Below are 14,602 nucleotides of genomic sequence, written 5' to 3'. Positions count from 1 at the left end.
GGGTGGCAAGCTCGGAGCGGAGGCCCTTAACCAAGGTCTTATACCTCAGGACCTCCTGCTCCAGGTTGGACATGCGGACTCGTAGGCGGCGTTGGCGTTCCTTGCAGCTCCTGTGGGGGGCAGCTGGTATTTCGGGTGCTTGGCGGTGGCGGTCGGCTTTCTTAGCCCGGCTCGGTCCCGCTGGTTTAGTCACGGAGGAGGATGCAGTGGTCACAGTCGAAGATGTTGCCCCGCTCGACTGCGTGTCCTCCTCCTCCTCCAGGGCCACCAGCCGCCGATACTCGGCGACTGTGGCCTCCAGCCTCCGTTGCCGGGCCAATCTAGCCTGCTCCCTCCTTGTTGTTGATTTGGAAGGAGCAACTATATGAAGAAAGAAAGACATAGTCTGTAACCAATGCTCCTTATTAATAACACAAAGTGATTGAGCCGAAAGTTGGGTCACAGAGTACAAGTAGCAAATTGAAAGCACAGTACATAACTATTGAGGACAGTATCTATGTAACCTCCCACTTCTGCATCCTTGCTCTAACAGTAGTGGTAGTTTAATGAACTAATTCTACGACCACTATGGACTTCCATTACAGTCGACTATGACAGTACACCAGTCTTATTCTTCTTCTTCTCTCTTGTTTAGGGAAATGGGTACGTTATCTTATGCAAGCCGGCAGAATGACATGGACACAGCACAGTGAAGTTGCACCCGAGAAAAAAAGTTGCACACCATGATGATGGAGACAGACTTGCGTTACTGTACCGGTCCAGTACATGCAGGTGGTGAAGCTATTACTTTTCTATTACGGGTGGCACTGAGAATACTCTGTTACAAGGGCTACTGCTTAATTAATTTACCTTTCACCCTACAGTGCAAATGAGTACTAGAAAAGGAAACTGAAGAAGCTAACTAATTTGATTATCTATCACTTCACATGGGACGTATTTAATGACAGATGAGATGACTTTAGGTGCTTTGCTTAATATTGAGTGAACACAGTGATACACCCACACATGAATGACGTACTACAAGTAAACTAAAGTTATTAAGAGAGGTACGGAGTGTCCACCGTAATAACCAGATATATGCTGTGAATGCAAACGCAATACAAAGTACTGCTACTATTCATGGTAGTATTGGACACATTTACAATTTCTTTTCCTTGCCTTCCCTGCACTGGGACGGACGTGCGGGTGCGGTGGTACATGCTCTTCAAGGTAACACTTACTTCACCTGGCGACCATCTACTCTCTCTAGATACACATTTGCTATGTAAGAGTCAGAGAATACCATGCTCCAGGCATCCATTCATTCAAAGTATACGCACACATACAGTTTCTGTTTCACCCACCCAGGCTGCTGTCCTTCCACCCATCCTTGCTTCATCATTGACCCAGCCATGCACCATACCATATTCTTTCCTTCCCAGCCACCTCTGGGTCCAAGCAAACACATATCGTTCTTCTTTGCCAGCCATCATACAAGTTCGCGTCCCACTTACTTACACCCTTCTTTCGCTTTTCGTTCATCCCATCCATCACGTTCGTCTAAGAACTTATTGGGATTCTTCTCACCAAAAACTTCACAGCTAAGTCGAAGTACATTTCGAGGAGGCTACTACCTGGTTGATTTGTAATTGTAATACACCCGTGCAGAAAGCACACTATGCAGTCTTCAATCTCAATAAGTAAGGAATATATAGCTTACCTGTTTCCGCCACCACCGTTTGATCCCCCACAGGAACGGCCACCAGCTCTTCTAACGCCGCATCCTCCCCAGAGGCCTCCGAGTCCAAGTCCAACACAGCCACCTCCGCGCTGGCCCCGTCACCAGATGTTACACCTACAAAGTACATTTAAGAAAGTTAGAATACACCACTCACTACTATATAATATTTGGTCTAGGAGAAATGTTAAAAAAACAGAATACAATGTAATAATTTGTGACTGTCTACTCCATAGTAAAAATGTCCCATTTTCCAGGGAAGGCTGTTGTCTTGCTGCACTTTTATGCACAACTGATGAATGCTTGCTTTTGATTTTTAACACGCACCACTTTTTCTCCTAACAGACAGAAGCTTGACTCCTGAGTCCTAAGAACACGACCAGGATCAAGTTCAAAGTAGGTGAGAGTTCGGCTCGACCACAAGAAATGTGTCCAATTAATCGTCAGCACTAACCACTTTTCCGTTTACAGTTAAATAGTTTTATGACAAAGTAGATTTTAATAAATGTGTTTACTTTTAATAAAGCTTTTACACTTAAATAGACTCTGTGGTTTTTGTTCCTCTAGACTAGAGTGGATGAGCTAAAGGTTTTGGAATTTTTGCAAGCATGAGTGCCTCTGACACTTCTTGACTGTGCTGTGACTCCGTACTACTCTCTTGTCCTGCGTACGATAATCTAGAGATCATTGGGGATCTATAATCGGTGACTTCGGGAGCTGAATGACTCTGCCACACTATCTAGTCAGTAAGGAGACAGTGCATAGAGGTATTGCTGAATATAATGGGAGTCCAATGGAATTGCCAAATGTCCAATCTTAGTTAGCTACACAGACAGACTAATAAGAATAGTCTAGTAATACCACAGGGAGTCATATTCGAGGCAGGATAAGAATTTATATCCAGTCTACAAGAAGATCAAAGACGATTTAGAAAAAATCGAATGAGGAACGCTAGGAAAAAATAGGTACTGTTTAGTAAAATGTAAACTTACTGGGGCCAGCAAAGGAGCCCTCGCCTGCCCGATCCTGGCCTGCATCCTCAGCACCCTCCTCCTGTGTCCTCTTGCCCTTGGGGGGAGCTGATGTACAACATGAAAGAAAGAAAAACCATAAAACATGGATGAGATTTTTCAACCAAATCAAACATTTCAAAAGAACAATAACAACATATTTTGGAAAAATAGCAAATAGATAGACAACTATTCCACGGGATCTATCTCATGTGGTATACTACGTTATTCGTATTGCCTGATTTGCGGAACGTTGACTTAGAAAGTTCCTATGTAACTCAATAAACAGACTACTAAAGAGGTTTGCCTAGGCCTGGCACTGCAGGCAGTAGTGCGCAACACGTGACAGACAAAGTCCATCCTGCTTGCAGATCAGTGAATACTCAAACTATCAATCCACCCGCCACCACCGCCACTATTTCTTCTGATAGCCATGTGACTGTCTAAAGGAAGGACACTGGACTTCAGTCTGTTGGGGCTGATTTATAAGTCCCTTGCGGAAGTTGCGGCTGATTTTCCTCCATTGTTGCGTGCCTTTTCTGACGCAGCGGCAGAACAAAAGACTCGCCATGGTGTTGGTGCGGCGTATATATTAAAAAAAAAAACACATATGGGCATATGGGCGATGCATCACGTTGTAAAGCCCTGCGCCATCAGGGGGCGTTCCGGCGCAAGGGAGGGCGTACCTGCGCAGGAACGAATCCTAAAAGTGGCTGAGGGAAATCTACAAGATGTCAATCAGTCATTTTTAGGACAATGATGCATGACTCAAACCCTGCGCGCTTGAAGCCGACGTACGGCTTGATGCAGCATTGGGGAGATAGGGTACCCCAGAGCATTGCTGGAGCTGCGCCATCGTTGGCACGCAACTCCAGCAATGCGCTGCCTTTACGGCACAGATGCGTAAGGCTTCTGTGACGTTTTGGGCCAATGGGTGGTGGTGGCATGGCACACAATTACTGCCGCATCCCTGCTACTTTGCAGGGATGCGCCGGTAATTGAAAATATGACCCTTACTGTCTAGCATTACGCAGTTCTTTTCTTTACAGTACACTGATACATAATTTCTCAGGCCAATGAAATGCTTCTGAACACAACATACAAAACAAAGAAGCATAGTAGCAAGCAAGGCTACTGAGAAGGAGAGCAGTGCACCTGAAAATGAAATGCATAGAAGATTTTGAAATATAATTTACCTCAATGTAATCGGCAGCATTATTGCTCTTGGTAAAGAACAAAGATTTGCAAATAACAGAGCAGGATAAAACAGAGTAGTAAATGTACTACTACTACTACTCACCAAGCCCGGGGACCTCTACGCCGAGCGCGTCCAGCAAGTCCCGCTCCCGGTCCATGACATCGGTCCAGCGGTGGGTGGCCTGGTTATATGTGCGCCGGACCCCAGAGATCTTGTACATGGCCCGGCACACCTTCTCCCACCGCTGGCGGCGCTCCCGGATGCCATAGCCGGTCGCGATCTTGCCGCCTCCCAGGATCGTCTTGGGGAGGCGGCGCTGGACATGGAAGATCAGTGCCGCCACTTCCTCCGCGCTGAAGATCTCCCTCGGGACCACTTGCTCCCCCCTTAAACGCCCGCACGGGAGCCGGGCACGGGGTGCGGGACCCTTCCCCTTCTCAGGGTGCTTCCCGGCTCCCTTTACCTTGGTCTGGGCAGAAATAAACTTAAATGATAAAGAAGAAATAGAATAGTGAAGAAGAAAAGAAAAGAGTTTAAAAAAGTAGTTTAAAAGTAAATAAAAGCTGCAGAAAACACAAAAATATAGAGCTAGAAAAATAGAGGGTTAGATAATAAGTAAAATTAGATCAAAAAAACTTCAAACAAGCAAAGGATGGCAGAGATTGAGAGAGGATACAGAAAGCATGCCCAGAACCATAGCAATGAATGAGAAACAAGATGGCCGCGCCCGTTCACGACCGCGTGGGTAAGTTCGCGCGAGATTTTCCTTGCGAGTACGCGCGAAATTGTACTCGCGAGCAGCACACTTTGCGAGATTACACATAGCGGGCGGAAACGGAATTACGTCACGCCAACAAGATGGCCGCGCCCGTGTACGACCGATAGGGTAACTTGGCAAACGAATAGCTAGAAGCGCCTCGCGAACACGCGCAAGATCACGCGAACATACACGTCGCAACAAAAACAATTTTGTATTCGCACGTATTCGCGGCTTCCGAAATCGATCTCGCACGGATTCGCGCCCCAAATAACGCGCGAAATTGCAAAAAAAACGATTTTAGCTAAAATGAAAGCAATGAGCAGGTGCAAAAGTTCAAACTTAACATTAGTAACATTCAAGGTAGTGCTTCCTGATGGGCCCCTCCAGAGTTTGCAACAATTCTATGACCCTGCTATGACCCAAACAGCAGGCTCATAGAATAGCACCATAAAGGTCCTGTAAAAAAAAAAATTCACTGCAACAAAAAGCAAATTACAGATAAGGAAGGAAGCAGGTGCCAGCCAGACTGGAACTTTCAAAATTACTGACACATTAATGAAACACAAATTAATTGATGGCAGTTGAAGAAGGGCAGGTGTGCTAGCTTTTTTCAACCACCATAATCTACAGTAATAAATAAACCTAATAGGTGCCTGTGAGGATGTACTAGAGGGTGGCATGGGTGTCCCAGAGGGTGGCAGTGGTGAAACAGAGGGTGCTGTGAACCTGTGATGATAAACCAGACGTAGAAACAACATAGTCGCGGCCGTTGCAAGCCGAAAAGTAAGTTCGCAATTGCGAACTTGTCCCAAAATCGGCGCGAACACGCGCCAACACAAAAAACGGAAAAATCCGCAAATCCGCTAGAGTTCGCGGATCTTCGCGGATTGCGAATCCGTAAATACGCAAGTTCGCGGATTGCCAATCCGCAAAATCCGCCCATGCTTAATATTTTCCACTCCTGTCAAAACAGAGGGTTGTGTATTGGTAGTTTGCCCCTTATCAACATCCAAGATTGGCCTTGCTGTCTGCCCTGTCCCAAAATCACTATTAGGATTACTTGAACCAGTGGCTACAGGTGTTTTACCCCTTGCAATATGAGCACTGCGACTTGGTCCTGCCTGTTTCTGAACTGATGAAAAACAATTTCGCAGCACACTTATAGGAAAATAAGAATAGAGATGATGTCTCAATGGACATAAAGTTCAAAGTTCAAGAGTGAAGGAGTTGTCCACAAATTTAGTAAAGTTTCTTCTTTTATTGTCCAAACATGCGCCAGCCGACACGTGTTTCGTCGCCAGAAACACACTGTTTCTGCGACTCCTCAGGGCTATAAGAGTAGAGGTAAGGGATCTGCAGGTCGCGGTGCCGGTGATAATTCCGACCCGGCTCCGCTCGAGACCGGGTATTGTTGAAATCGTACACGGTTGTCACAGGAATACAACGATGTTGTTGCAGTGTGAAGTGAAGATCCTTAGTAAAACTTAAACCAGGACACGGTTCGTGAAGTAGGAGTCAACATGCAGGGCTGAGTGTCCGTGTATTCGGAGAGGTCGGTAAAGAGGCTTGTAGGCCAAGGGGTCCCCGTAGTGCGGGGATTGTTCGGCGGTGACTCTGTCGAGTTTACGTTTCTGTTCCGGGTACGGCACCGCACCCGGAACAGAAACGTAAACTCGGCTGGCGCATGTTTGGACAATAAAAGAAGAAACTTTACTAAATTTGTGGACAACTCCTTCACTCTTGAACTTTGAACTTTATGTCCATTGAGACATCATCTCTATTCTTATTTTCCTATAAGTGTGCTGCGAAATTGTTTTTCTTTTACTTGGTGTGTCCTCAAAACACATCGTGAGGGGTTACAGGGCTTTGCCCCTTTTCTGCATGCACCTTTTCTGCCTGTTAGCTTCTAATTGTGCGTCAACCTAGCAGTGCGCCCAGTTCTTGGCCTCACACCTAAAACCCTGTCCCTTCGAATTGTTTCTGAACTGATACTAATGAAAGTTCAAGGCACACTAATCTATTTTGAATAGAGTCCAACCGTTCGTACAGTTGGTGACACATTTTCTTAAAGGTACCCTCCAGTCATTTCAAGAAAGAAGGACCCAAATCCAGATGTGGATCCTCCCCCCTATTGTCCAAGTGACTTCCCTTCCCACTTCTATCAGCCCTATCCAATTATTCGGGGCTGATTGGTGGCGTCGCTACTGGGTCATCAGGAGGAACAGTACTTTTGCAAAATCTTGATTTTTTCCCTCCAGGATTCGTTTGTGGCCCAGGGCGTTTCCTTTTTGCTTGCGCCCTCCCCTTGGCTGGGCCACGTTTGTTTTTACTTGGCCAGCAGATCGAGTTTTAATTTTGGGGGATGGGCTTTTAGCCATGTCGTGTTAGGAACTCCTTCTCTTGAAGAATTGTCACTTATATTCATAATAGTTTCTGGTTGGGGTGAAAAAGTAATTGCCACTCCCGATGGAGGAAGCGTATCCTGTAAATCAGATTGTAAATGTATTGGTGATCTGGCGTTTGCCAGGGGGCCCAGGGAAGACCTTTTATGGAATGATGTATCCAAGGATAGTCTTTTCTCAGTAAGTTCTATATCCTTGGCAAGGACAGTTGATACCCTTATGAGAAAGTTATCTAGGGTTCCCAATAATGATCCACCCGTTGGTTTCCTACTGCTAGGTCCACCATCTGGTGAGGTAGCCATCCTTTGGTGATGCTCTGATCGATAACAGTTAATAAATCAATAACTTCCGCTCACTTTCAGATGCAACACTAACCTTTTTGGTACTGTGGCAGATGTCAGAGAGGTGGCCCGTCCCGTCCTTGTCCGGTCTTGAACGGGCTTAAACGGGCCCGGGCTTCGCCCGGCACCACCCGCGCGTGTCCTGCGATGCGGAGGAAGCCGCGGTGTTTAGCGCCTCCAGGCGCGGAAGTCGGCGTGGGTGGGCGGGGAGGAACCAGCAGGAATTGTGGGGCTTGTAGTCCCCCCTCTCAGCGGCCGCTTGTTGTGAATGGCGGCGGCGGGGGGAACAAGCAACCTGGTCCCAGCGTGCTCCAAGCGCGATTAGCGAAGCAAAGTAAAGGCTCCCGCCCGACAGGGAAATGAAATAACCGACGAGTCAGCAACCCGCTCCACCGAAGAAGCCGCGGTATTTTAGCGCCTCCAGGTGCGGAAGTCGGCGTCGGTGGGCGGGGAGGAACCAGCAGGAATTTTGGGGCTTGTAGTCCCCCCTCTCAGCGGCCGCTTGTTGTGAATGGCGGCGGCGGGGGGGAACAAGCAACCAGGTCCCAGCGCGCTCCCAGCGCGATTAGCTAAGCAAAGTAAAGGGCTCCCGCCCGACAGGGAAATGAAATAACCGGCGAGTCAGCAACCCGCTCCACCGAAGAAGCCGCGATGTTTTAGCGCCTCCAGGCGCGGAAATCGGCGGGGTGGGCGGGGAGGAACCAGCAGGAATTGTGGGGCTTGCAGTCCCCCCCTCTCAGCGGCCGCTTGTTGTGAAGGGCGGCAGCAGGGGGGAACAAGCAACCAGGTCCCAGCGCGCTCCCAGCGCAATTAGCGAAGCAAAGTAAAGGGCTCCCGCCCGACAGGGAAATGAAATAACCGGAGAGTCAGCAACCCCAAGTTTGTCAGTGGTCTGGACTTGTGAATATTTCCATGTTTTCTTGTATGGAAAGACTTTCACTGTAGTGACTGATCTTCAAGCGCTGTTGACCATAATTGGCAATCCAAAAGCCAAAGTTTCTCCTTGAATTGAATATTGGGGTTTGAGGTTACAAGAATACAACTATATGATTATTCACTATCCAGGGAAAGATCAGAATCCAGCTGATTACTTTTCAAGAGTGCCATAAGACATCGAAGGCCTGAACCAATTTATGTGAAATCAAGCAAACCAGCTGTCATGTCTTTCGAACAAATTGTCAAAGACACAAGCGATGATAGTGACATGTTAAGATTAAAAGTTATTATTGCTCATAAAGCATGGAACAAAGCACTCCAGACCTTTCACTAATGACAATGAGTATTTGAAGCTCATAAATGTAAGAGATTAACTTTCTGTGACCCAAGAAGGCCTTATTCTGCGTGGTACAGCAAGTAATCGATGTCACCCATGAGGGACATCAAGGAATAGTTGCCACCAAGAGAGTACTCCGTGTCCGAGTCTGGCTTCCGTATCTCAATGAAAGGGTAAAAAAATAATTAAAGACTTGGCATATCTGCCACTGTCTTTCATCTCAAGTCATTCAGCACCCTTCAAGCATGTCAGACTTGTTATATCATGCTTGGGTGTGAATTGCTATTCATTTCTTTGGTCCTATTGAGAATGAACATCATCTTCTGGTCATTGTTGATGAATACTCCAGTTGTCCATTGGTGAAAGAACTTTTATCCACTACACATAAAAAGGTAATTCAACAACTAGATGGCTTCTTTGTGACATGGGGCACACCTACAGTACTAAAGTCTGGCAATGGCCCACTGTTCAATAGTTGAGAATTTAAAGACTTTGTAAATCAACTCAATATAAAGCATCAAAGAAGTACTCCTCTTTGGCTGCAGGCCAATGAGCCGGTAGAACAGTTTATGGGTACTTTAACCTCTTCAATGCTAATGACAAGGTCAGCTCGTCATGCAGGTCCACTGGAGCTGTGCTTATGACGAGCTGGCCTTGTCATGAACAATGGGAAATTAGGATCGTCAGCATAGGAGAAAAATACACTGTAGCATTGAAGGTGTTAAAGAAAGCTGCTCAGCATGCTGAACTAGAGAAGCTCGACATCAAAGCTGTGTTAAACATTATTCCTTGAGCTTGCCATTCAACTCTTCACTCAATGACAGGAGAAAGCCCTGCACTCTCATGTTTGAAAGAGCCATGAAGACCAAGCTACCTCAATGGACCAACCTCAGATCTAACAATGAGGAATAAATTCACACTATGAACTTTGTCATGCAAAGGACATCACTTTTACAAGAGGATATTGAGTGCTTGTTCGACAATACAGAAGAAGGAAATCTGATGCTCCTTTTGAGGTAGAACCCTTTACCATCACCAACACCAAAGGACACATGGTGACTGCCCAGCGTCCTGGAAAGTCACTTATTAGAGATTCCTCTCATTTTTTATATGTAATCCATCACTCACCAAACATCAATGTCAATGTAGAGACTGGGTCTAGACGGACTGTTGATGACTCCGTATCACCTGATAATTCCAGCTCACCTGTGCAGATCACTGACACTTCGACTACCAGTTTCCTGTTTTCATTGACTCAGTCAAGAGATGCGATTCATGCACCACAATGCTTAATTGAAGAATTGTAATTACTTGTGTATCTATGTATTTAATCATGCATCTGCTTATATCTGTGTCTATTTATGCATCTATTTAGAAAGTTGTGACTTTTTATTTAACAAGGCAGGAGATGTGGTGTCTTGTAATTAAAGAGTGCTGCAACTCTTTTGGTTCCAACTGTATATCAGAGGCCTGTGACATAAGCGTTGAATAAATGAGTTGAAGGCAGACTTAGCATGTTGACTTCTGACTTACACGCCGTGGAACAAAGACATGTAAAATTAATCTCTGTGTGTGACGTACTGATTGGCAAGTGCCTAGGCTGGCAGGATGCTACAGCGAACATACTAGAAATGTGTCTGATATATGTATTGCCTCTCTCCTCAGATTCAGTTCAAGAAAACCAAGGTTATGTCACTTGGCTGACAGAGACAATTATATTTGTACCAAACACTGCCAGAGTCATTGGTTGTGCTCTACTCTTTCAGCCAACTCTTGTTTGTGAAACATTATGTGTAAATTCACCAAGTTCTTATGGGGCCTCGCAATAATACATAACCCAATCCATAATAGCAAACAATATGGCCAAGAAGGCCCTTACTGGTGAAGACCCAATCGTCTTGCTCAATGAGTCAAAGGTTCGTGGAAGTTCCCCTTCAGGCTCACTGTTAGTCCTATACCTGAACCTGCACAGGGATGCAAAGAGCAGACTCGGCCAAGTTCTGCCCTGCAATAATCTCTCAAAGGAAAGAGGAAGAGAGTTCAATGAAAAGTCTGTTCTCTAGTTCTCTCTGAGAATAGTGAATGTTTGATCTCGGACAAGGCTGGATTTACATAAGTGCCCCATCCAAGATGGCTATAGTTCTTGGGCATCTGGAATTTGTAGTGCAGTGTGGGAGTTCACAAGATACTCCTGGCATTTATGCCAAGTACACAAGGGCTCTGAAAGCCCATCGTAGTCTGTCCTGGTTCATCGGAACACAGTTTAATTCCTTACAGTTTTAGGCCATACCGGTCACCCACGTTTTGTTTTCCAGCCTGTAATGAATAAAGACACAAATCAAGGGCTGCAAAAGTATGAGTTCATAGCAAGTTTACTATTAAGCAGCCCACGCAAATCAATGCACCTTACCACATGGCAATGTTCCCCACCTAGAGCGTGAGTGCACAATAAGGGACTGAGGCCTTAGCAGATGACTAGGGCAAACCAACCCACTGGAAGCAGGCAATGGAGTGCACACCACCAGAATTCTGACACATGATTTTATCAATTGCTCTGTTAATTACATGTCAGACAGCCACATTTTTCCAAATTTCTAGCCCACTTTTCTAATTCTTTACTCATTCATGTTGATCACTCACCATCCATTTCACTCTTATGAGCTGGCAGATTGGTAAACTATCTTTCAAAGACTTTTAATGGAAACCTGAACAGTGTAGCTGCCATCTCCTATCAGTTCTTTAAGTATGTAATTTGTTGTAAATTTGTTGTTATACATGTGTTTTTTGCTGTCATTTAAAAAAGGTCCTATTTCAAAAGAAGTAATTGGGAATAATCCTGAGAGAGAATATCCGATCTCAGGAATGATACAATGAAGAAATTGTGCCCTCTACAATCCAGTTATCTAGAGCAATGAAATAAGAGATCCATATTCAAGAAACATCTTCAAAATAATAGCATCCTTTTTTGTGGGACAGCATTGATTGTGTATATTTTTTAAAGTGTCCATGTTTAAAGATCTATATTGAGAAAACTGAAAGAAAGGTGAAAACAAAGCTGTATGAATTAAAAAGGGTAATTTGTAACAAACCTGAAAAGTCTTCTGAGGCAAGATATTTAGTCAATGAGAGCCACAATATAAGCAAGTTGAGATACCAATCATTAAAACTGCAAAAATTAAGTGGATGTCCTGTACATAGCGGACTGCTACAAAGGGAAACTTATTGAATTAAGACATTATCATGCATTCAACTATTGAGCTTAAATGACTGCACTGATGTTGGACCTGACCCTTTTTTGCAGGGTTATTCCCAAATGTGTTGCCTTCCTCATGCTATTTTTCTTACCCTCTTCTTGTTGGTTTTAGGACTCTGTGCACTTTACCACTGCTAACCAGTGCTAAAGTGCATGTGCTCTCTCTTTAAACATGGTATGATTGGTTTACACCTGTATGGCAATTTAAGTCCCTTGTACAGTGGTGTCCGATACACCCAGGGCCTGTAAATTAAATGCTACTAGTAGGCATGCAGCATTACTTATGCCACCCACTGACGTAGCCTTTCAAACCTGTCTCAGTCCTGCCCCGTACTGGATCTGCGTGCACAGTTTACTGCCACTTTGATATAGCATTTAAAACTACTTGCCAAGCCTTTTACTCTCCTTTTATTACACATAGGTCACCCCTAAGGTAGGCCCTAAGTAGTCCTATGGGCAAGGTGCTGTATAAGTGAAAGATAGGACATGTGCCTTATTGTGTGGCATGTCCTCGCAGTGACAAACAGCCTATTTTGTTTCTCACTGCTGTGAGGCCTACTCCTCTCATAGGGTAGCATTGGGAATTCCCATATATACTTTTAAGTGGTAATTCATGCTCTGAAAGCAGAAGCGTTACTATGCTTGGTACGTTTAGAATGGTAGTGATAAATCCTGTTCACTGGTGTAGTTGGATTTTACATTACTATTTTAAAAATGCCACTTTTAGAAAGTGTACAAAGAACAATTGATGGACAAAATGCAAAACAATGTCATACTTTCACCCCAGTACAGAGTTCTGGGCCTAAATACATTGTTTTTTTTGCTCACCATGCCATTCATGTTTTGACCCAGCCATATGCAAATCAGTCTTGAGCCTGCGCCCAATGGGAACAGTCCAGCCCGAACTGCCATGCCAAGTCCTCCCTGGACTGGAAACAAGCATCCTAGGACCGGTTTCGGGCTTTCAGCCCTCATCAGCCAGCATAGTTTGACTCCAGTGGCATGGAGAGCACGGGCCCCACGTCTGGGCATACCCATCCCACTCGGGGTGACAAATGCAAAAAGAACAATTAATGGACAGAATGCAAAACAATGTCATACAGCAGCCTGATTCTAATACATGCCTGGGTGACAGCCACACTTTGTGCATGCTTTCCAGACAGACCTCACACAGGAAGGGTTAGGTGTAACAGGGTTGCATCTGCATTCATCTGCACACTGATGGTCTTCCTGGGCTGGGAGAGAGGGGGTGTTTACACCTTACAATTGTATAGGCTTGTTTTGCCCTCACACAAAGGGCCGATTTACCCCCAACTGATGCTAGAGCTGGGGTTAAAGGGGATTCGTGCACTTCTAAGGTTTCTTTTGAAGTTCCCCCTTGAACAAGGACATTTTGGAGTATAAGTACAGGGACTCTGACCCCCTGATTTTAGAAACTGAGTGGGACTTGTAACCAGAACTGCTGGCTCTACATACTGCACCAGAGGACTGCTGTGCTGCAGGGAGGAACCGCCATTTGGACAACTTGCTCTGTTGCGCTAACCTGCTAGGTTGCTGAAGGAACTGCCACTCTGCAAAGTGAATCTTTGCGCTGGCTTGCCTGCCTTTTGCCCCCTGAGTACTCCCCAGTGGTCTCCAGAGGCTGGCTGGCTGCTTACCAGCACTGTTGTTCGTTTGGAAGCCTGGGGTTTATGAGGAGCCTAATTCCCCTTTTTGTTTGCATCTTGTTCATCTATCAGCGTGTGGTGAGCGCTACATATTTCGTCTACTAGAGTGAAACAGTGAGTGCAGTGCTTATTTCTCACTACCGCACTGCTCTGCCAAAGGGGAGCTTGCCTAGTGGATTTCCCCAGCAAGAGCCATGCAGAAGAGCATTGGTGACACTGCACGGGAGGGCACCTTGGGTTGTGGACTTGGTGTGACCTCACCGAGGGAAGTCTCTCAGCATGGCCCATGCCGTGACAAGTAAGGACCATGAATGCGGGGAGGTCAGCGCTGCCCAGGCACTCCATGGTTATTTTTATTTAAAAAGAAGCCTTGTGCAATGGAAGTGTGCTGCTGTCAGTCCTGTGGCCCCATTGTTGGCCTCCCAGCTGTCAGGCCTGCAGAGCCAGCAACGGGAAGAGCCAGCCATCACAGACCCAGTGAGAGAAGCCACAACATCCGGCACTTTGCGAGTGCTGGACCCTGTGGACTCCTACTCAGCTGTGAAAGCCTCACCCACCTCCCTTTCATGAGTACAGTGCCCCGCACAGTCACTGGGGTCGTTCTTCTCATATCCCTGCAAAGTGGAGGCTTAACAGCTGGACCGTGTGTGAGTGGGCTGCTGCCTTCATTTTTCTTGTACATGGGTACATGGGTCTCACCCAATAAATCCCTATAGTTGGTGCCTCCCCACACCCCTTTCACAGGACAAAGTGCACCTGGCTCCTTGTTGAGGAGCCCACGTTCTTTTTATCTAGGAACTTGTTGGTGTGGGTGAATTTCAGGAAAATGACTGTATTACCAAAGATAGGAGTGCAGGTGCTTATATGCCCCATATTCCATTGTTTATGTACTGTATAACGTTTAACAAGACCACAGGTGCGCTGTGTCATACATTTTAACTGCAATTCGTGTGATTCATGTACTCTGGTGACATATGGTGA

This window comes from Lissotriton helveticus, chromosome 8, assembly GCF_964261635.1.
Source record: "Lissotriton helveticus chromosome 8, aLisHel1.1, whole genome shotgun sequence".
In the NCBI taxonomy this organism is placed as follows: domain Eukaryota; kingdom Metazoa; phylum Chordata; class Amphibia; order Caudata; family Salamandridae; genus Lissotriton; species Lissotriton helveticus.
This window is presented reverse-complemented; position numbering follows the sequence as displayed.